This window comes from Lycium barbarum, chromosome 6 (genome assembly GCF_019175385.1).
Source record: "Lycium barbarum isolate Lr01 chromosome 6, ASM1917538v2, whole genome shotgun sequence".
In the NCBI taxonomy this organism is placed as follows: domain Eukaryota; kingdom Viridiplantae; phylum Streptophyta; class Magnoliopsida; order Solanales; family Solanaceae; genus Lycium; species Lycium barbarum.
In genome coordinates, this window is record NC_083342.1 from 98,839,302 (window position 1) to 98,862,560 (window position 23,259).

The 23,259-nt window shown below is 35.5% G+C and overlaps 1 pseudogene; it reads right to left on the reverse strand.

Annotated features, from left to right (window-relative positions):
* Window positions 1–15,079: 15,079 nt before the first annotated feature.
* Window positions 15,080–21,557, reverse strand: LOC132644984 (probable aspartic proteinase GIP2; annotated as a pseudogene).
* Window positions 21,558–23,259: the final 1,702 nt, after the last annotated feature.

A 23,259-nucleotide genomic window follows, 5' to 3' on the forward strand; every position in this document is an offset into this window, starting at 1 on the left:
CGTATTCATGTCATGCCTATGCTAGAGATTTATGAACACCTATGTTAGGATCATATTCTTGTTATATGACTCAAGTCTGTCGCATTCACATCGAGTTGCGCTTACCTTCAAAGCCTAAGTCATACTCCTATCTCATATTACCATGGTGACATACGAACGTCTATGATTAAGTCTCTAAGTATCCAAATCCTACACGCGCTTAGTATTCAACCCACATGTTGTAACAATCATGTTTTCGACATTCAGATCCCATGTTACGATATCTATTTTTACATGTATTCGTATCTCATGACAGTTTAGCACTCATGTATTCATGTCATCCAGTCTTCATGTATATGCCCCACGTTATGCGTCTCACGCCCAGGTAATCATGTCATGTTCGTGCCTATTTCCAGTACTCATGTCATTCGTGCCTACGGACTTTCTTCCAAACCCCATGTATAGTAATCATGTAATCATTCAACCGATATTCGTGTGTTCAAGCCAGCTCAGTATTTATGTTAGCTATATTCAAGATGCAGTAATCATGTTATGTCACATCATGCGTATTAAGATACCCAGTGAGTTGTGTGTTGGTACTTTAGTTAGCTGGCAGGCCTTTGAGAAATGTCGTGAGGGTCCGAATTATGAAAGAAGTCCTGCCATAAATTTTGTAGATTCCAGAGTTAGTAGCGATTCTTAACCACTAGTCATAAATCGAGGACAAATTTTTCATGATTCTTATTCATGTAGGCGCTACTCAGTTTCATGTTCCCCATGTACATGTTTCCATGTAATCACAAATTCAGTTCTCATGATCCATGACCATGTTCCCACGTAACCATGTCAAGCTCTTATGTTTTACGTCATGTTTCTTTCATGTTCATGTATTCAAGCCATGTCCAGCCATGTTCTTAACCATGACCCATCATTCGAGGACGAATGATCCTAAGGGGGAGATATTGTAACACCCCGTACCTTTAACCTAAGCTTTGAGCATGATCCCAGACTTAGAAAAACCCGATAAAGAATGTGGGAATTGAAAATTTCTTCTTCATTTGTAAGATGGTGGTTTACGCCCATGAACAGTGACCGTATTTCAATATACGGCCCGTATTTCAAGTCGTAAACTAGTACCAAAGATTTCTCAGCAATCTGAAATTTGACACTTAGAGGTTACATCGTTAAATACGGATCATATTTTAAAATAGAGCCCGTATTTCAAAACGAATTTGGAATTTAGAAAAACTTCCCTGATGAAAATTGTAGAGCTTTGAAATACCTTTCCAACGGTATATTATGGGGGTCAAACGGACATCTGTGCAAAGAGTCATGGACATTTTACTGAAGAGCCGCAGTGCAGTCCACACAGAATACGGACCGTATTTCAAAATACGGCCCGTCTTTCAAAATATGGCCAGTATTTTGTTGGACGTAAAATCCAATTTTCCAGAATAGTATATATTCGTCCATATCAGTTCAAATCATTATTTTTCATTCCTTCAAACCCTAGAACGACCTCCTACCTCTTCCGTCATCAAGAACACCAAGGTAAGCCTACTCTAATTATTCCAAGTCAATTCTAATATATATCCTTGTAATCTAAACAAGAAATCATCATTCCAAAACTAGGGTTTTCAAGAAAACTCGTTTCAAGGTTCAAGAACTCAAGATGTTGGAAATCTTCTTCAAAGCTCAAGTCTTTAATTCAAGTTTTGGAGTGACTAAGGTATGTAGAGTTGCTATCTACGTGTGGAAACATTATTGTTCTTCCCCACGCCTCTTAATCCATAAAGTATGAATCCTTATGAAAACTAGGGTTTCTATACCATGCTCATGATAACCCTAGGTCCATGTCCATGATTATATTATGTATGAATTGCTATTATTCTATCATTGTGTTCTTAATAACTCCATATGATTATTGAGAATCAGTCTGTAATCCATGAAAACCCATATCTCGTATTCCTTGGGTTCTTGCATGCATGTTTTTAAATAAAAATGATTATTTCATGAATATCTTACATGTCTACAAGTTTTCATGCTACTATAGTATATAATTACTTTCATGCTATGATACAAGATACATACATACTAAATACAAGTTATTTCATGAAACCATATTTACAAGTTATTTCATGAAACCATGTTTACAAGTTATTTCATGAAACCATGTTTACAAGTTATTTCGTGAAATCATGATTACGAAACAAGTACAAGTTAATTCACGAAAATCATGGGCTTCTTAGCCAACTATATTATGTTCATGTTTTTGGGAGTTGCACGAATTACCGAGAAGGCTCAGATAGCCTGAAACTACGTAGCCACCGTAAGACAAGGATCGCTCCGCCCAGATTGGACGATACCTTAATTTTTACACTAAATGGATCCATCAGGCACGTTACCACCTTATACCCTGGCAAGGTATGAGGGCTCTGTTGGTCCGGCGAGGTACCAGACTCCACGTACCCACGTGGTGATATCACATGGTCCGTTTATGAAATGCTCTCCTTACTTATCATGTTTTACTTATGTTATATATATATATATATATATATATATATATATATATATATATATATATATATATATATATATTGAAAACAAAATAAATTTCCTGCTTTGTCCTTTGAACTTTTCTTATCGAAAAATTTACTACCTCCCTATATATTGGTATCAGAGCGAGAAGATTTTTGGAACCTAAGACTCATCTAAGACTATATGAGAAGACCTTTTTCTACTAGAAGAAGAAAGCAAACACCTGTACCTACTGCTAGACTAGAGTTAATGAGACAACACTGTTTTGCTAAAGATATAAGTTTTCACTATCGCATGATTTACATTACTCAAAAAAGATTAGTAAACCTTAGAAACTCAAAAAAGACCCTTACCGAACATATTAACTATTTAGACACAGCTTATAGAGGAGAACTGAATCATAATACAGCGGTATTAAGTTTTCGCAATAATCTTCTTTGGGAAATTCATTTTACCAACAACGAGATATTTAGAACTAAAAACTATATTAGACAGCTAGAACAAAAAGTGCAACGTATGCCTTTAGGTTAATAGAAGCAAAATCATTATTTAAAAGTCAAACAAGAGTTAAATAACCTATACCCAGAATATATTAAATTAAGTAGTACCAAAGAAAACCAGTTAAGACTACAAGAATTAATAGATATAATATCAGGATTAGAATATAAGTTACTAGGATATATAAAATCCAGAAAGACCTCAAAGAACCAAAAACGATTTAGACCATATTAATTGTATGAGAACACTACCCTTTGTCAGACAAATAGCTATAGATCATTGGTATTTATATAGAGATAAAAAGAAAAGACGAGAATATAGACAAGTAGAAAAAGCTTTGAGTGCGTATTTAGAGGTAATAAATTCAGAAACATTATCATCACTAATACAAAATAGACACTTACAAAGTCAGATTAACGAAGAGACAATCTCTGCTATAACGTGGGAATTACACGGTATAAGAGAAGATATAGCAAGAATTACAACTATTATAGAGCACCATAAGGAAGCTTGTAAAATAAAAATTCCGATAGGGTAATAAATAAGCCTAGAAAAATAGATACATTAAAAAATCTAGAATATTTAGACTTAAGAATATACCCAGAAAAGAAGTATAGAGCATTAAAAGACCATAGTATTATAAAGTGCAATTTCAGTAACGGAGAACATATACTACATAGTGAAGATAAACAGTTGAATACATTAGTATATTTACTCATAAATTTTAGTGAAACAATACAAGAAAATAATAAAGATATCACTAGAATATTAGAGGTGGTAGAAGCATCTCAAACTAAGCAAAAGAAAACATTCGAAAAATTAGAACAAACTCTAGATTACTTAAAAACACAAGAATTAGAATTAGAAAAGAAAGTTCAAACTCTGGTTAATAAATTTAATCTAGAAAAATTACCTACAAAGACAGAAATAGAAAAGTTAGTTGAAGTTGTTACAGAAAAACTAAAAGAAATAGAACTAAAAACAACCCACATAGTCTGTAAAATAACGCAACAAGTAGAAGTTTTAACCAATGACATTAGAGAATTAAAAAAGACAGTAGCAGAACTAAAAGAAATCACTCTTTCATGAGTAGACCAACATTAGCTCAAGAAGAAGCCTCAAAATTAATAGAAAAGTCTATACTTTTACCAGCAGACTATAAAGATTATATACCTAACGCTAAATCGGATCAAATAATACTTCAACAAAATATTACTATAATTTCATTAATACACGAAATAATAAAGAAAATAGAAATAATAGTACCAAGGTTAGAATTATTAGATGAACGCATTTGGTGGTTAACTGAACAACAAAAGGAAAAAACTAAAGAGACCTCAAAAAATAAAGAAGTTGAAGAATTAATAGAACAATTGAAGAAGGTTGAAATAACACCTCAGAAAGAAAAAGTTAAAGTGATCAGAAAACCACAAAGATGGACCTTCTTTCAGCTAGACCAAGAAACGAAGGAGGATCAGAAAGGCAAGAAAGACCAAGAGTAAGTTTTTCAGAAAATAGAATAGGTAATAATTTCTTATCAAGAATTTTAAGTAGAAGAACACCAGAAGAAAACAATCAACAACTAAGTGAGGTAATAGACGTAGATAGAGATATACAAATTTTCCAACAAAACCAATTAAAACTATTAAATCCAAAAACCTTATATAATATAGGACAGTTCTCAAGTACAACACAATTATATAGACATTACAGAGAAGAACAATTATCAGCCATAGGAACTAAAGTTACTACAATAAGTTTAATAGACCCAGCGGCTGTAAGACAAATAAAAAATACAGGAAGAAGTTTAATGCATATGGGATTAATAGTAGTAGGATTAAAATGATTAACTAGAAAGAACTTAGGAACTAAAGTTCTAATAGTGATTTACGACGATAGATGGTCAGACATGAAGAAATCAATAATATGACTAACAAAGGTAGACATGACAAATAATGGAGGAATCTTTTATATTAGCCCAGATTTTATAATGAATTTAGCAGAATTTGAAAATCACATAAAAATAGGAATACAGACCAAGGGCTATGAAGAGATGTGTAATGGTAATAATTTATTAATATGCGTAGGACTTCTAGGAAAAATGACTAATAATAGTAATACAAAATTTAAAATTAAGGTAGAAGATGTAGTAGAAGTAATGGGAAATAGAGGAATAAGACTAATAAAACCCATAAAGATAAATCCCGAAGAATATGCAGGGATGGAATGAAATCTAGAAGATTTTAATAGAAAAAAGATTCTACACCCAGAATCTCACCTAATGTACACCAATTCTAAGGGAGAAACGTCTATACGTTTTACTAATTATAATTATACGCCACAAAAAGACATAGAAGAGGAAAGTACTCTAGATGAAAATGAAACTACTGAGTCAACCTTTATGAACATAGAATTAATACAAAAAGATTTTGAAGTAGACATAGCTATAGAAGAAGCAAAAAGACTTCAAAAGGAAAACAAAAATATGTTTTTTAGATGTAAAGGGTGTAAGTTATGAGAACTAACAATAGAAGAAACCATAAGTCATTTTAAATTATGTGAAGCTCGAATTGATAATTGGGGATATAGAGTAGAACATATATACCAAAAGAAATCAGACGAATTCGATAAAATATTAGAAGACATGCAATATAGTGATGACGAAATAGAGATAGATTCAATAATAAGCCAAAAGGAATTAATGGAATCTAGTGCATCTAGTTCTAGTCCATTCCAAAGAACAACAGGAGAACAATACACAGTGGACACAAGCACAGGACATGTACCTAGAAGAAGAGTTTTTAGAACAGCAGGAGAACCTATAGACAATGTTAAACCATCAGGAAAAAGAATGCCTATTGAAGAACCTATTATTCTTCAAGAAAGAGGTAATAAAGGTAAAATATTAAATATAGCAGCACATGATCCACAAAGATGGAATTCAGTAATAGATCATTGGAAAGGAATAGTAGTAGCAGACTATATAAAAACATATAGTGATACAGACGCAGAAACAATGTATAAATATTTAGAAACTTTTTTAGGAGAATCAGCCAAAGCTCTATGGGAAGCTTATAAAGAAAATTTTCCAATGGAATTTCAACACTTAGTATCTATGGGAGCAAATCCATATAACTTTACTAATAAAATACATACTTTAATTACAGGGTAAGACTCAAATAGTGGATTATTGGTACTGCAGAGAAATGCGGTAATAAAATTAGAACAACTAAGCATAAGTAGTTGGTTTCACATTAAGAAATTTTTAAACGATTATTTTTACTATTGTACTATTAGTGGAAATGCGTTTGATCAAGAATTAGGTAAAAAATTATTAAATAAATTACCAGGAGCCTTAGGAAGAGAAATAGAAGATAGATGGAATAAGAGAGACGGAATAGTGCAAAATCCAAATCTAAAATGGTCTATAGGACATAGAATACAACATATAATGGATATACTACAAGAGAAATGCACCCATATACAAATACAAAAACAGCTAAAACAAAATGAAATGAACTTCTGTAAAAGCGTAGTTTACACTACACAAAGCTATGATAAAGACAATTACAAAAAGAAAAAGCATAAAAAATACAGAACACATTATAATAGAAATTACCCTCAATATAATAGAAAGAAGTATTATCTTAGAAAATCAGCAGCCAGAAAACCTTATTTAGACAGAAATAGGCATGTAAGAAAATATCGAACAGAAAGGAATTATAAAAATAAACTAGAATGCTTTACTTGTGGAAGTGTAGAACACTTAGCAAATACATGTCCAAAAAGAATAAATAATAAGACAAGAAATTCTCAGTTAATTGAAGATTTTCAAGAAACATTAATAAATGTAGACGAATATATGTCAGACACGGAGAGTATATATTTTATAGTAAGTGTAGACACTGAAGAAAAAATCAAAACAGACTCGTCAGACTCAGAAGCAGAAGAATTAATCAATGAAATTGGATTAGAAAATCTAGACTTAGAAGCAATAGATAATTTAGCAAATATAGCGGAAGACTGTAACCATGAGTTCGAACTAAATAAGGGATTGGATAGTAATGCATGTTTCTTTTGTAAATGGTATCCTAGTAGAGACAAAAGAGCTAAATGTAAAAATTGTTATATAGAAGGATGTACAATGTGTATAGAAAAAGAATTTAAGACAAAAATAAATAGAGAGGAAACTCATAAAAAAAATTGAAGACCCTCCTCTTAATCTAAGAATATTAACATTAGAAACAAGAATAAATGAATTAGAAACTAGATTATGTAACCCAGAAAAAAGAAAACAAAAAGAAGTAGAGAGTGAAGACGAAGAAATAAGATTATCAAATATACAACCAATAATGAAACCATTAGGAATAGTACCAGAAAATTCTCAAGCAGAATTAATGAGTATAGAAGCCCATGAAGCATTAGTATGTAATGAAGATAAAAAATTAGGAACAATAAAAATACTTGCCAGAATCAAAATAGATGATTATGAGATAGAAACGTTAGCATTAGTAGATTCAGGGTGCACAAAGTGCATAATAAATAAAAGAATAGTTCCACCTAATTTAATAAAAATTCTAGAAAAACCAGTTGCAGCCATGCAAATGGATGGAACGCATAACATATATAGACATTATGTTCATAAGGCCTACATTAGCTTTATAAATACATGTTCAGAATTTTACAAACCAAGCTATAAAATGGATAAGATATGGGTAAGAGACCTTAATATAAATGTAGACTTTGTCATAGGATTGGACTTTATGTTACATAATAATGGCAGTTGTATGATTACAAGAGATGGAGTAATTTTCTTAAAAAATATTACTCATACACCAGTACAAGTCCTTAAGACTGAAACTATGATTCGTCATAAGGAGATACCTACCACAGACCTACAAAAGAAAAGGGATAGTTGTTGTAAAGACTGTCAAGAAAATAATACATGTTGTAAAGACAAGCCAGAAATAAAAAATTTAACTCTAAAAGAAGAAGAAATTCTAGGAGAAGATGATTCGTTAGAAAAAAAATTATACTTTAATAGACATAGAGACAAAATTATATAATTTTAAAACAGGAATAGAAAGAATAGGAATAATAAAAAATCAAAAAGACCTAGACAATATAATAAAAATACTAGATGAAAGACAAGTGAGGGATGGCTCAGTGGTTAAGCACCTCCACCCACGATCGGTAGGTCCTGGGTTCGAGTCACACTGGAGGGGAAGTGTGGAAACACTATAAATCCTCCTAAAATGGGAGGGGGAAAAAAAAAAAAAAAAAAAAAAAAAAAAAAAAAAAAAAACTAGATGAAATAGAAATTATAGGAGAAAAACCATTAAAACATTGAAAAAATAATAGGATTGTATGTAAATTAGATATAATAAATCCAGACTATATAATTAAAACAACTTCGATAGAAGCAACAAATCAAGATGTAGAAGATTTTAAAGTACAAATTAAAGAACTACTGGACTTAGGAGTAATACGGAGATCGACTTCTAAACATAAATCTGCAGCATTTATGGTAAGAAATCATAGCGAAATAGTAAGAGGAAAAGCGAGAATGGTAATAAACTATAAAAGACTTAATGATAATACTAGAACAGATGGATATAAGTTACCAGACAAAACAGAATTAATAACTAGAATACAAGGAAAGAAAATATTTAGCAAATTTGATTGTAAATCAGGATACTGGAAGGTACGAATGCATGAAGAAAGTATAGAGTGGACTGCATTCACCTGTCCTGAAGGACATTTCGAATGGTTAGTAATGCCATTTGGATTAAAGACAGCTCCGCCAATTTTTCAAAGAAAAATGGATAGTATATTTGGAGAATACAAAAGGTTTGTATTAGTATACGTAGATCATATACTAGTGTTTAGTAGAGATATTAAAGAACATTTAGGACACCTACAAACAGTATTTAGACTATTTGTAGAAAATGGAATAATAATTAGTAAGAAAAAAAATGGAATTATGTAAAAATTATATAAATTTTTTAGGAGTAGTACTAGGAGAAGGTAAGATAAAGTTACAACCTCATATAGCTAAAAAAGCTTTAGAAATGCCAGATAAGTTAGACAATGTTAAGGAATTACAAAAAAAATTAGGAATAGTCAATTATGCTAGAAATTTCATAAAGGATTTAGGAAAAATAGCAGAACCATTGTATTCAAAGACTGGATCAAATGGTCAAAAACACTTTAATATTGAAGACATTAAATTAGTACAAAAAATAAAAGAAAAAATAAAGAGCATTCCCGATTTAAATATGCCTCTAGAAACAGACTACTTAATTATAGAAACAGACGGCACTTTTGAGGGATGGGGAGTAGTACTAAAAGCAAAACCTAATAAATATAGTAATAAAAATGAAGAAAAGATATGTGCTTATCAAAGTGGTAAGTATAAAGAAAAAGGAAACATGAGTAGTATAGATGCAGAAATTTTGGCTGTAATATATGGATTGAATAGTTTTAGATTATATATCCTAAATAAATCAGAAATACTAGTAGGAACAGACTGCGAAGCTATAGTTAAATTTTATCAAAAGATAAATGATAAAAATAGTAGCAGAAGACGATGGCTAAATTTTTTAGATACCATTTCAATTTATAATTTAAAATTTGAACATATAAAAGGAAAAGATAATAATTTAGCAGACCAATTAAGTAGATTAAAGATTACTGCTAACTAATTTTTTATTTGAACAGCATGAGACCTTCCAGTTCTCAGACAACAGACAAGGGGAAAGGCATAGCCTCAACCCAAGACACATACAGACAGACAGTATTAGGTAACCTTCATTTTAGACCTACATCTTTATTAGAGAGAAATACTATGGAAAGAATACAATTCAGAGCCAATAACTTAGTAGCTTTCCAGCCATCAAATTGGACTTTTAAAGTATTACCAGAATACGTAATAGACAGACAACAAAAATGCTTAGTGGATAATTTATGGATTTCTCATAATAGAAAAGACGCTAAACATTTTGTAGCTACTATAAATTCTCTTTGTCAGTATTTTACAGACAGGAATTTAGACAAAAAATTTAAATTTTATGTTGTAGTTCACGGTAAAACTAATGGTATTTTTCAAACTTGGATAGAAGTTGTAGACTCTATTAAAGACATAAGAAAACCTCTTTTTAAAGGATTTAATGATTTCACTGAAGCACTAGACTATGCTAGAGGAGCACTGGGTCCAAACTACTATATTTCTCCAGCTCTCAGACAATATCCCTCAGTACAATGTACAAAAAGACACAGACAAGATAATTTTTTGTGATCACTGCTCTACTATGACCGACGTGGTCAAACGATTAAACCAGCAGAAAGAGACATTGGTTCAAGAAAAAATGAAACTCTTGGATCAAGTGAAGACATTAGAACAAAGACTACAAACTATTAAGTTCGAATTGATGCAATCTCATAGTTCTCCATCTCAGAAAAAATGGATGAGAAGGGTGTGCATTCCCCAATGAATGCAGTCAGACCCACTGTATCGGGTGAGGATACAGCTAGTCCGGTTCAAACGGTAGCCGGTAAAGACTTACCAAATCCGTTGATGGTTGTCACTTTGCCAAAAAGTGAAGATGAGGGATGTTCATCTCTCCAAACAAGACGGAGACTACCAAAGACACTTACGCAAGGAGCGACTTCTACAAAGAAAAGCACACTTGCAAAAAAGAAGAAGAATGAAAAAATAGAAAGTATAGTAAAAGAGACATTAGAAAAAAAAATCCAGACAAAGGAACAAGATAAACATGTAGTTAAAAATCCTAGTCCAGGATTATCCCCAAGTCAAGGGATGTCACCAGTCCATAGTTCAGATTTCGAAGGAGATGATATGTGCATTTCAAGACTCTCAAGATCCAAATGATGTAGACTCAGGCATGAGTTTTGATTCTATTGCACTACATAATTTAGACACATAAAAAAAAATATTATATATACGTGTGTATGTAATCAGACAAATGTAGTGGAGGAAAAAGTTATGATGAGACAAAAGGCTGAAAGATTCGTTGAAAAAAGCAACGGCTAGCAGACATTTGCAGAAAAAGAAGGCTTTATTAAAAGCAACTTTAATAAATCAGCCACAGTAAACGGACAGATCAGCTAAAAGACGAGTAAATAAAGTTTCTTTTGAAAAAGTTCACGTGACGATGGGGCCCAAAGAGCACCTGGCTGAACTCAAGAGATTCTTTAGCATTTTGAAATCCGAAGTTGAAGTCCGCCAGACACTTATAAATAGCAGCATTTGTGAAGAAGCAAAGGCATCACCAACAAGAGCATCAGCCACCTCTCTCTAGAAAATTTCCATATTCCCCTTCTCTTTCATCAAATGCTCCAATCTCTTGCCCAGTCAAAAACCTGTGTAATATAAACCCCTATTGTAAATAAGTATTAAGTTTTTAATAACTACCCCCTTCTGGTGTGAAGTAGTTTTTGGGGTTCCCCGAAAGGGAAACCTCTCTCCTTCTTCAAATCATGTAAGTTTATTTACTATGTTTTCTGTACTAATCTCCCTACTATGTAAATTATTTTGTGATTATTATGTTTAAGTAGTTACTTTCTTATCATCATGAATTTGTTATTCTTAGTATATGGTGTAATGACCCATTTGGTCGTCTAGTAATTTTAGACCTAATATTCCTAAAACATCCCTTTTGTGGTCTTATTTTAGTGTTTATGGCTTGTGGTAATGGGTGACTCGGTTATTTAATTGACGGGGAAACATTTGAATAGTTTATTATTTATTTATTTATTTATCGTGTGTGAATAATTTATTCATAGGAATATTATTTGCACCCATATAAGGTATAAGTTGATAAATATCGTATTTAATGGAGTGGATAAATGTTAAAGTAGACAAAGTGGTTACTGAAATTAATGAATTAAGGAGGCTACTGTGATAAATAATCCGACTAGGCCCATATATCTTTTCCTTGGTGGCCCATCTGCAAAAGACCTAATATATGGAGTATTAGTTCATTAATTGCATAGAAAAGAAAGGGTCTAGGGGCAGTTTGAAATATACTACGCATGAACTTTGCACAACAAGGGAAAACAAAACTGTTTGCAGATTTTGATCGTTCGGGAGCATTCCGGAAGGGTAAAGCCCAAGTTTGATTGTTCGTGGCTCTGGTTCGGCTTCGAGGTAGGTTATGGCTTACCTTTTAGGTTAGACTTCGATTAGCGAAACATATGTATAGTTAGATACTGTCGGAGAAAGCATGTACGCTTTTGGGTACGAAGTTGGGATGGACTAGGTTGGTATTGTTGACTGATTTGTTGGCTTGTAGCCTTATATGGTTGTGTTGTGACTTGATTGGAAATGATGATAAGGAAGAGAGTACACGAGGCCCGAGGTTCTTACAGGGATCGTGAGAGTACACGAGGCCCGAGGTTCTTACCAGGATCGTGAGAGTAAACGAGGCCCGAGGTCTTTACCGGGATCGTGAGAGTGGTACATGGACTTCGCGAGTCCCCCACGGGTCATGGCTGTTAGGCGACGATTTACACCGCCATAGCATGTGTGTACGGGCATTGCATTGCATTGTATTGTATTGTATTGTATTGCCTTCCGTTGCGTATTCATTCTTCATATCATTATTTTATGCCTTGGATTCTGTATATGTGTTTCTATATTTAGACTGATATAGTGGATTGTGATTTCTACTTGTACTTGATTGCGAGCATGTCTATCTTTCAGTTTCTTACTGTGTATATGTTAGCTAGTTGTTGTCGGCCTATGATACCTACCAGTACTTGTGTTTGTACTGACCCTACCTTGCTGCATTCCTTTTTGAGTGCAGAGTACGAGATCGGTACCACTTCTGCACCTCGACATTGATCCCTAGGCTATCTGCGGAGTTTGCTAGGGTGAGCTTATTGGACGAATCCGCCACCCCTGGGACTCCTTCGTTACTATTTGTCTTACTTTTATCCTTAGACGGTATTTCTAGTTTTTGAGACTCATGTATTATTAAGACACGTTGATCAGTGGCTCTTGTACTATTTCTGACCATTTTCCTTGGGTGGTATTTAGAATTGAGAATTTCACACTTGGTATTTATAATATATGTTAGACTCCTCATTAATTTCGCTTTACTTAGTAATTATTGTTGTATAACTGATTAAGGGAAGGGTTCTCCTACCAAGGTGGGATATGGTAGGTGCCCGCACGACTTAGCGGCATTTGGGTCGTGACATATGGTTATTCTCTTAACTTCTTAATAATCTCGATGGATTAACCTGTGAATTCCTAGGTTTTAAAGAGGTCGTTTTAATGTCTAAATAATAAAGGACGATGTTGGTCGTGGTTACCGGGGTGTGGTTAAAGAAGACTGTTATTAAGAATAAAGGTTAAGAGAAATAGATGAACGGCCGTTTTAGTACGGTTCACTTTTACTGTTCATAAAACAAAAATGGGAGATAGACAGAAAATCAATTATAACTACATGATGAGAAGAAATAGAGGAGTGAGGATGTACCAAGTAGGATTGTTAAAAAAATTTATTTGAAAACAAAATAAATTTCCTGCTTTGTCCTTTGAACTTTTCTTATCAAAAAATTTACTACCCCCCTATATATAATTTTTATTAAATTAGGTGGAACTATTCCGGTAGGTCGAATTCGTCTGATTTCTTTTGGTATATATGTTCTACTCTATATCCCCAATTATCAATTCGAGCTTCACATAATTTAAAATGACTTATGGTTTCTTCTATTGTTAGTTCTCCTAACTTACACACTTTACATCTAAAAAACATATTTTTGTTTTCCTTTTGAAGTCTTTTTGCTTCTTTTATAGCTATGTCTACTTCAAAATCTTTTTGTATTAATTCTATGTTCATAAAGGTTGACCCAGTAGTTTCATTTTCATCTAGAGTACTTTCCTCTTCTATGTCTTTTTGTGGCGTATAATTATAATTAGTAAAACGTATAGACGTTTCTCCCTTAGAATTGGTGTACATTAGGTGAGATTCTGGCTGTAGAATCTTTTTTCTATTAAAATCTTCTAGATTTCATTCCATCCCTGCATATTCTTCGGGATTTATCTTTATAGGTTTTATTAGTCTTATTCCTCTATTTCCCATTACTTCTACTACATCTTCTACCTTAATTTTAAATTTTGTATTACAATTATTAGTCATTTTTCCTAGAAATCCTATGCATAAAAAAGGGCAGCCCGGTGCACTAGAAATCCTACGCATATTAATACTATATATATATATATATGTACCCATGTTCATGCTCATGTTCATGTCCAGCTTTTCAGTTTCAGTTCTTATCATGTTATTTCATGTCCCATGTTATTTCTTTCAGTTGCTTTACATACCAGTACATTCAATGTGCTGACGTCCCCTTTTATTGGCCGGAGGCCTCCCTTTCACGATGCAGGTACTCATATACAGGACGACACATCTGCTCAGTAGGACATCATTCGTATCAGCTTATTGGTGAGCCCCGTCAACTTTTGTTTTATGATTAGTTATGCATCTAAGGTATGCTGGGGGTTTGTCCCAGTAAGTATGTTTTCCGGTCAGACTCATGATAGACGTTTCATAGACTAGACAAGTCAGTTATGTTATGTCAGACATTCGGAGTCGTATAGCCATTTCGGCTCATTCATGTTAATTCCGCACTCATGTTTAAACAAGTATTTTTATTAAGTATTATGACTTACTACGTTTTATAAAGGCTCATCATGCATTCACGTATTATTCCGCTCATGTTATGCCTCATGATGATTCAACAAGCCATGTGGTTCGCTCGGTCACATGCGGTAAGGCATCGAGTGCCGTGTTTCGCCCAAGCCATGGTTCGGGGCGTGACAGAGAAGTTACAGACCAAGGCTGATTGCCATCAGCAAAGTAAATTTATACACCGATAGTTTTTAGTAATTGACTACACCATTTTGACCGTCACGAAAAGAACAACCAACAGCAAACAGGAGTACATTTATTCTTGGCCAACTCCATCCTTTCGAAAATAAAAGAAATTACTATTACTACTAATATCCGAATCTCATATTCCGAAAGCGTAACCATCAAGCTTTGGATGTAAAGTTGAAGTTGGAACATGTTGTTTGACCAAACAAGAGTGAAGAAGTAAAACCCAACTTTTTATTAGCAATGTCAAATTGCAAAAGGTTGTCTTCAATTTGATGTGCTCCAATGACTATAGACGTTTTTGGCTCAAATTCAACTCCTCCATCCACAAATCCAAGACAGAGCACCTCATTATTCACTGCCACCATAGAATTCGCACCCCAGATAGTCCATGATGTTAGGATTTGAATTCCAAATCCGACCTTTGTAGCAGGTTCCCAGGAAAGATTGGAGGGTCACAACTGGACCACTTAAATACCAACCTCCTTAGACAGAACCTACTTACGCCGTGATGTAAGCGAAGAATAAATAAATAACACACAGAGATTTATAGTGGTTCACCCTCAATGTGAGAGCTACGTCCACGTTGCTGCTGCAGATCTTATTAAAGAAGAAATATTACAAGTGTTTACAACACTCAACCTCACAACCCCAATCCCAATTACACTCAAGAATTTTACCACAGAAAATTCTCTCAAAGACCTTCTCTTACTTAGGCCTTTCACTAAGAGTATTTCTCTTAGATTTTTTTCTCTCTTTGGGATGTGTTTAGCAAATGATCTTGATGATATCTTACAAATGAACCATAAGCTACTTATTTATAGGAATGAATTTCCTATGATGAGGTAAGCGCTTACATCACGACTATGAGAACAAAAGAATTGACTTGTTTGGCCAATTCCACACCTAACAAATCTCCCACTTGAAGACTAATTTTAATTTGTCTTCACACTTTGATCGATGCAACAGCTCTTTCCTACTTTCATACTTCGTGCAGGCCAACTGAAGTTGAGCATAGCTTCAGTTTGTCTATCGTCACTGCCTTTGTCAGCATGTCTGCTGGATTCTGACTCCCTGCGATCTTCTCAAGCACCAGCGCTCCATCTTCCAAAGCTGATCTAATGAAATGGTACCGGAGTTGTATGTGCTTCGTTCGAGCATGGTAAACCGGGTTCTTTGCCAAATGAATGGCGCTTTGGCTATCACAATATAGCACACTTCCCTCGTGGTCCTGATCCAATTCCCGCAGAAAAGATTGTAGCCACATCATTTCCTTTGTGGCCTCCGTCACAGCAACGTACTCAGCCTCACAACTAGAGAGAGCTACTATCTTTTGCAACTTGGAAACCCAAGAGATTGCAGTACCTCTGAAGGTGTAAACATACCCGGATGTGCTCTTTCTGCTATCAATATCACCACCGTTGTCAGCATCAACATACCCTTGCAATCCTGTTTTTGATTTTCGAAAATACAGAGCTGAACTCGAGCTGCCTTTCAGATATCTGAATATCCACTTCACAGCCTCCCAGTGTTGCTTTCCCGGATTGCTCATAAATCGGCTGACAACTCCCACTGCATGTGCAATGTCTGGCCTTGTACATATCATTGCATACATAAGACTACCGATTGCAGATGCATAAGGTATCTTGTCCATCTGCTTCTTCTCATCCTCGGTTGTCGGCGACTGATCCTTTGACAACCGAAAGTGTCTAGCCAAGGGAGTGCTGACTGGCTTGGCATCATGCATGTTAAACCTTTTGATAACTTTCCTCACATATTCTTCTTGTGAGAGTTTGATGCCTTCCTTGCTTCGGTCGATTCTCATCCCAAGGATTTGCTTTGCAGCTCCCAAATCCTTCATTGCAAACTCTTCCGATAACCCTTTTTTCAACCGATCAATCTCATGTAGGTTTGCTCCTACGATTAGCATGTCGTCGACATAGAGTAGCAGTATCATGTACGAGTCTTCAAATTTTTTGAAGTAACAGCAGTGATCTGCCTCGCACCTTGAAAAATCAGCTTTCTTCATAAAGCTGTCAAACTTTAAATACCACTGTCTTGGAGCCTGTTTTAGTCCGTACAGACTCTTTTGAAGTTTGCACACCAGATTCTCCTTTCCTTTGATTTTGAATCCCTCCGGCTGTCGCATGTAGATTTCCTCGTCTAGATCACCGTGAAGAAATGCAGTTTTCACGTCCATCTGTTGCAGATGTAGATTTTCCTTTGCTACCAGCCCAAGAACAGTTCTGATAGTCACCATCTTGACTACGGGAGAGAAGATCTCCGTATAGTCAATGCCTTCTTTCTGTTGAAATCCCTTTGCAACCAGTCTTGCTTTATAACGCTTGCTTCCATTGGGTTCTTCCTTTATCCGATAAACCCATTTGTTTTGCAATGCCTTTTTATCGTTTGGCAACTCGGATAATTCCCATGTATGATTTGCCGATAGTGAATCCATCTCATCTTTCATTGCCAGCTCCCACTTAGTCGATTCATCGACTTGTATTGCTTCTTCATAACATTCCGGCTCCCCTCTATCAATGAGTAGAATGTAGTTGAGGGATGGAGAGTACCTGTGAATCGGCTTCCTGATTCTGGATGATCTACGCAGTTCTGTGATTGGCGTCTGTTGATTTGTTTCAGAATCAGCACTTTCATCAGCACCTTCTCGGATTGTTTGTTCCTCTGCCTCGGCTGTACCTGGTTGCGGCTCAGGTGTCGGAAAGTCCCTCAAATCCACTATTTCCGATTCCTTGTCCTGACATTCTGAATTTTTTTGCAACTTGTGTTTGTACAGTACCTCTTCGTTGAAGACAACATTCCTGCTTCGGATGATTTTCCGATTTTGTTCATCCCAAAATCGGTACCCAAGCTCGGTGTCACCATAGCCAATAAAGTAACACTTCTTTGATTTTGGATCAAGCTTGCTTCTAGCCGTATCATCATTATGAACATATGATAAGCAACCGAACACTTTCAGAAATGAAAGATTTACCTTCTTGCCACTCCAGACTTCTTCTGGAATTCTGAAATCCAAGGGAACTGACGGTCCTCGGTTAATTAAGAAGGCCGCGGTATTGACTGCATCTGCCCAGAATGTCTTGGGCAGTCCAGAGTGTATTCTCATACTCCGAGCACGCTCGTTCAACGTTCGGTTCATTCTTTCGGCTACTCCATTCTGTTGAGGCGTTCCAGGAATAGTCTTCATCATCTTGATCCCATTATCGGCATAGTACCGTTTGAAATCATCATCAGTGTATTCTCCGCCGTTGTCGGACCTCAAACACTTCAACTTGAGGTTTGTTTCATTCTCGACCATGACTTTCCATCTTTTGAATACACTAAACACATCGGATTGATTTTTCATAAAATAAACCCATACCTTCCTGGTTGAATCATCAATGAAGGTCACGTAGTAGTGTGATCCTCCAAGGGAGGGTACAGTGGTAGGTCCCCACACGTCTGTGTGCACCAATTCCAGCTTTTCGACCTTCAACTCTCTGTCTGCACTTGAGAAGCTTACTCGCTTTTGTTTTCCGAGAATGCAGCTCTCACACGTATGAAGGTCCACCGTCTTCAGCTCCGGAATTAAGCCATTTGTCACCAACAGCTTCATCCCCTTCTGGCTGATATGCCCAAGCCGACAATGCCACAAATCTGTCTTCTTTGTGTTGTCAACCACAGCAACAATATCACGACAGCTATCCGTCATGTAGAGAGTGCCAATCTTCTTTCCTCGGCCAACTACCATAGCACCTTTCGCCACCTTCCAAGACCCATTACCAAAGTTGAGATCATATCCCTCATCATTAAGCTGACCTACTGAAATCAGGTTTCGCATCAGCTTTGGAACATGTCTAACTTTTGTAATCTTCCACGAGGATCCATTTGACATCTTCAAATTAATGTCTCCCGTGCCAACAACCTCTAGCGGCTCTCCATCGGCTAAATAAACTTTGCCGAGATTCCCAGCCACGTAGTTTGTCATTATATCATGATGTGGGGTGGTATGAAAGGACGCTCCTGAGTCAAGCACCCAAGAGTCTATCGGGCTGTCAACCGATAGCAACAACGCATCGCCAATGTCTTCCGTAGCAGCGTTGATTCCAGCCCCCTTGTTGTCCTCCTTCTTTGGCGCCCTGCAGTTCTTCTTGAAGTGACCTGGTTTTCCACAGTTCCAACACTCATGTGTTCGTCCTGGTTTGGATTGACCCCTGCCATTCCTTGACTTCGATCTGCCCCTATTTCGGTTGTAGTTTCTGTCATAATTTCTGCTTCTGTTTTCAACATTAAAAGCAGAACTCGTCGATGCCTCTCCAGAATCTGTCCTGCGCACTTCCTCAGCAAGGATACGATCCCTAACATCGTTGAACTTTAGTTTGTCACTACCGACAGAATTACTAACCACTGCTCTCATTGGCTCCCAGCTATTTGGTAGGGATGCCAACAAAATTTGAGCTTGCACTTCATCATCGAAATCAATTTTTACCGATGACAATTGATTTACAATGGTATTGAATTCATTTACGTGTGCAGCAACATGAGCACTTTCCATCATCTTTAAATGAAATAGTTTCTTCATGAGAAATACCTTATTATTTGCCGAAGGTTTCTCATACATGTCAGACAATACCTTCATCATATCTGCGGTGGTCTTCTCCTTTGCCACGTTGTGAGCAACGTTCTTCGACAGTGTCGGCCGAATGACTCCCAGAACTTGTCTGTCGAGGAGATTCCAATCTGCTTGCTTCATCTCTTCTGGTTTCGGACTCAGAGGTTCATGAAGCTTTCTGCCATATAAATAATCTTCAATTTGCATTCTCCAGAACGCAAAGTCTGTACCATCGAATTTACCGATGCCATGCGTCGTACCATCTTCGCCTCCCATCGTTTCTAAATCACAACACAACCTGTTGCTCTGATACCAGTTGTTAGGATTTGAATCCCAAATCCGACCTTTGTAGCAGGTTCCCAGGAAAGATTGGAGGGTCATAGCTGGACCACTTAAATACCAACCTCCTTAGACAGAACCTACTTACGTCGTGATGTAAGCGAAGAATAAATAAATAACACACAGAGATTTATAGTGGTTCACCCTCAATGTGAGAGCTACGTCCACGTTGCTGCTGCAGATCTTATTAAAGAAGAAATATTACAAGTGTTTACAACACTCAACGTCACAACCCCAATCCCAATTACACTCAAGAATTTTACCACAGAAAATTCTCTCAAAGACCTTCTCTTACTTAGGCCTTTCACTAAGAGTATTTCTCTTATATTTTTTTCTCTCTTTGGGATGTGTTTAGCAAATGATCTTGATGATATCTTACAAATGAACCATAAGCTACCTATTTATAGGAATGAATTTCCTATGATGAGGTAAGCGCTTACATCACGACTATTATGAGGTAAGCGCTTACATCACGACTATGTGAACAAAAGAATTGACTTGTTTGGCCAATTCCACACCTAACACATGATACAGTAGCATTTTTGCTTCCCAACACCAGTTCAATGGGTGGAACACTAGGACCAACACGAGTGCTCCCAAAACTCGTTCTATTATAACACACCTTGAAAGGAGCCACAGGTTTCACCCTTGGAACCTTAGCAAGCGATTTGACAAATGCCTTTGTAAGAGCATTGTAAATCGAAGTCTCTAATTTCGTTTAAGGTTCAGCAGTACTTATTTTAGTTCCCCCTTTGCCATCTTTGGTGATGGTCAGCAACGTGATATTTATTGGCACGACATTACCATTAATTTTAATGGATGTCACTCCAATAAAGTAGTCTGTTGAAGGCTCCCCTTTGAAATACGAACCTGATGTACTAACAGGATTTTTAAGAAGTGGGGTGTAGACAAGTCTTTTTGAAACATCCATTCCAGGAAGAAAAACATAAGGACTATCACCAAAGAACATAACTCCTTTAGAAGTTGTGGATGAACTCAAGCAGATAGCAAATTTTCGGGGTACACGAAAAGCATTAGCCAATTGAGTAGGAAATCCTACATAACCATTTCCAAGTCCCACAATTCCTTTAACACCCTTTGCTAGTCCTTCAAGAAGAGAATTAGGAGCACAGTCAAAACCTACTCCATTTGCTGATAAAAATTTACCAGGATTTGAGCCATCAGTTGATTGGAGTGAGACGATATCTTGTGCAAGTTCACCGTCAGTGCTGGCTCGAATAAAGGAGTTATAAGGAATATGTGAACAAGTGCTATTATTGCACCCTGGTGAAGGAGGACCTACACATGATTCAACACAGGCACCGGATAATGAACGTTTACAAGGGATAGAACCGCAAGGGACGAGTTTATAAGATGAACTAACATAGCCTTTTTCACAATCAACCGATAAAAATCTTTGGCCAAGATCTACAGTTAGTTTTACGGGGACAAGAGGCGTTCTTTGGCGAATGACCGTGACATATTGTTTAGTGGCTGCATCTTTGGTTACTGGAAGAAGAAAAGCTCGAGGTCTCGGAGGTGTTTTGGGTGAGGAGAGGGAAAATAAGAGGAGCAATGAAAGAAAGAAGGATAAAAAATTTATTTTGAAAACCATTGTTACGTTATTGAAAGTTTAGAATGATGGAGCTAGTGAGTAGAATTTGGAGAGGTAGCATCTTGATTTGATTCTTGGTGATTTATGACAGGACATTATTTTATTTGCGAAGGGGCAAGACGAAAGCTGAAAGAAATCAGAAATCGTGTTATTGTTCATTTATTTAAGTCTACAAGTTGTTGTGTAGAGAATTCAACTATCGATGAACATTGACTATTATAATAGACATTATATTGCTTTGCCAGATCATTTCGTCCAACCAAAGAACGAAAAGGAATGGTGGAAGCACTATCCTATTAATCTGTCAAAAACCATTAGTGCATAACCGCAATTGATGGAGTTTTAGATCACATAAATTATACGATACCTTTTGGATTCTCTCCTTTGGTTATCTAATTATCAGATTATTTGAAGAATTACAAGATGCATTAGTCTTTCCTCCTTTTTGGTTTTCCACACAATGATACTTGTTTCGAAACCCAATTAATACAAAATGTAGTAATCAAAACGAAGAAACAGTGGTAGAATTGCTCTATGTTGCTCAAATTACCTAGTAGATAACAACAAACATGAGCGTACTACAAATTAAAGAGAAAAAGAAATATCTATGGTACCTTGGCATATTCCTTTTGTCTCATGCAAAATAGCATGATTTGGTGTATGAGGGTCTATGCATATAATTTTGACGTTAAATTCATACATTTGTATTTAAAAAAAACTCAAAAAAAAAATATGTATCTAAAGAATCCATTAAAAGTAAAGCTAAAATTTATAAAACCAAATTTTAAAAGTCACAAAAAAAAAAAAGATATGTCTCATCAAATAGTAATTGTATCAATTTTTTGGTGGATCCGAGAAGTATCTAAGAACTCAATAATAATCTATCAATTGGATGTTTAATTATTTAGAAAAAGTAAACACTGTCTTTAAGCCCGCTTTAAAAGAAACACTTTTCACCAACATTATAGAGCTTAGCTCTAATGTGTACATTAGAGCGAGGCAATTGAATGACATTTATAGTTCAAAACATAGAAAATACGAATCCTGATTTATGTTTTCTCCATCAACTCTACTTTATATTTGAAAAAGTACGGAAGGGGAAGTGTGTGTACATATATATATAGGGTTTTGCTACTTACCCATTTTTTAATTTCCTAAATTACCCCTGTCGACACATCAAACAAGAATAATGAAAAGGACTTTTCCGTCTTTCCGCTAAAAAGTAAATTCAGCTGTCTTCATCCTCTCTCTTCTCTTTAGTCCATGCTTAACTCAAAGCTAAAATTCGAACTGATAATGCATTGAATTCGACGTCATATCTTGATAATCCAACCCATTTTGTTGATTATTGATAGTTAGCTAATTAGTGGCGTTTATTGTATAAAATTTGGACCTTTATTTCACCATTTCTGAAAAAGAAAATGGAAACGAGCTCCACATTTTCGTTAGACAAAACCTGAAACATTTTTCTTCTCCTGCTTTTGGGAAAATCAATCAAATATTAAGAACAATTTGACCGACAATTGCAAATTTTTCTGACAAACTACGAAAACACTTAAAGATAAACTATAGTTTTATAAACGATTTCATTCGACTTCAGTTGAATCAGCAGTTCCCATTCAAGATTCATTATTTTGAAAGAATTGAAATTAAAACAAGAAATTTCAAAAAAAAAAAAATCTTCAGACAAAACAGAAAAAGAAAGGGAAAATGATTATCTTTTGTGGTGTTTTTTCAAGTATTTGGTTGCGCTACAAGATTTATGAGAAGGT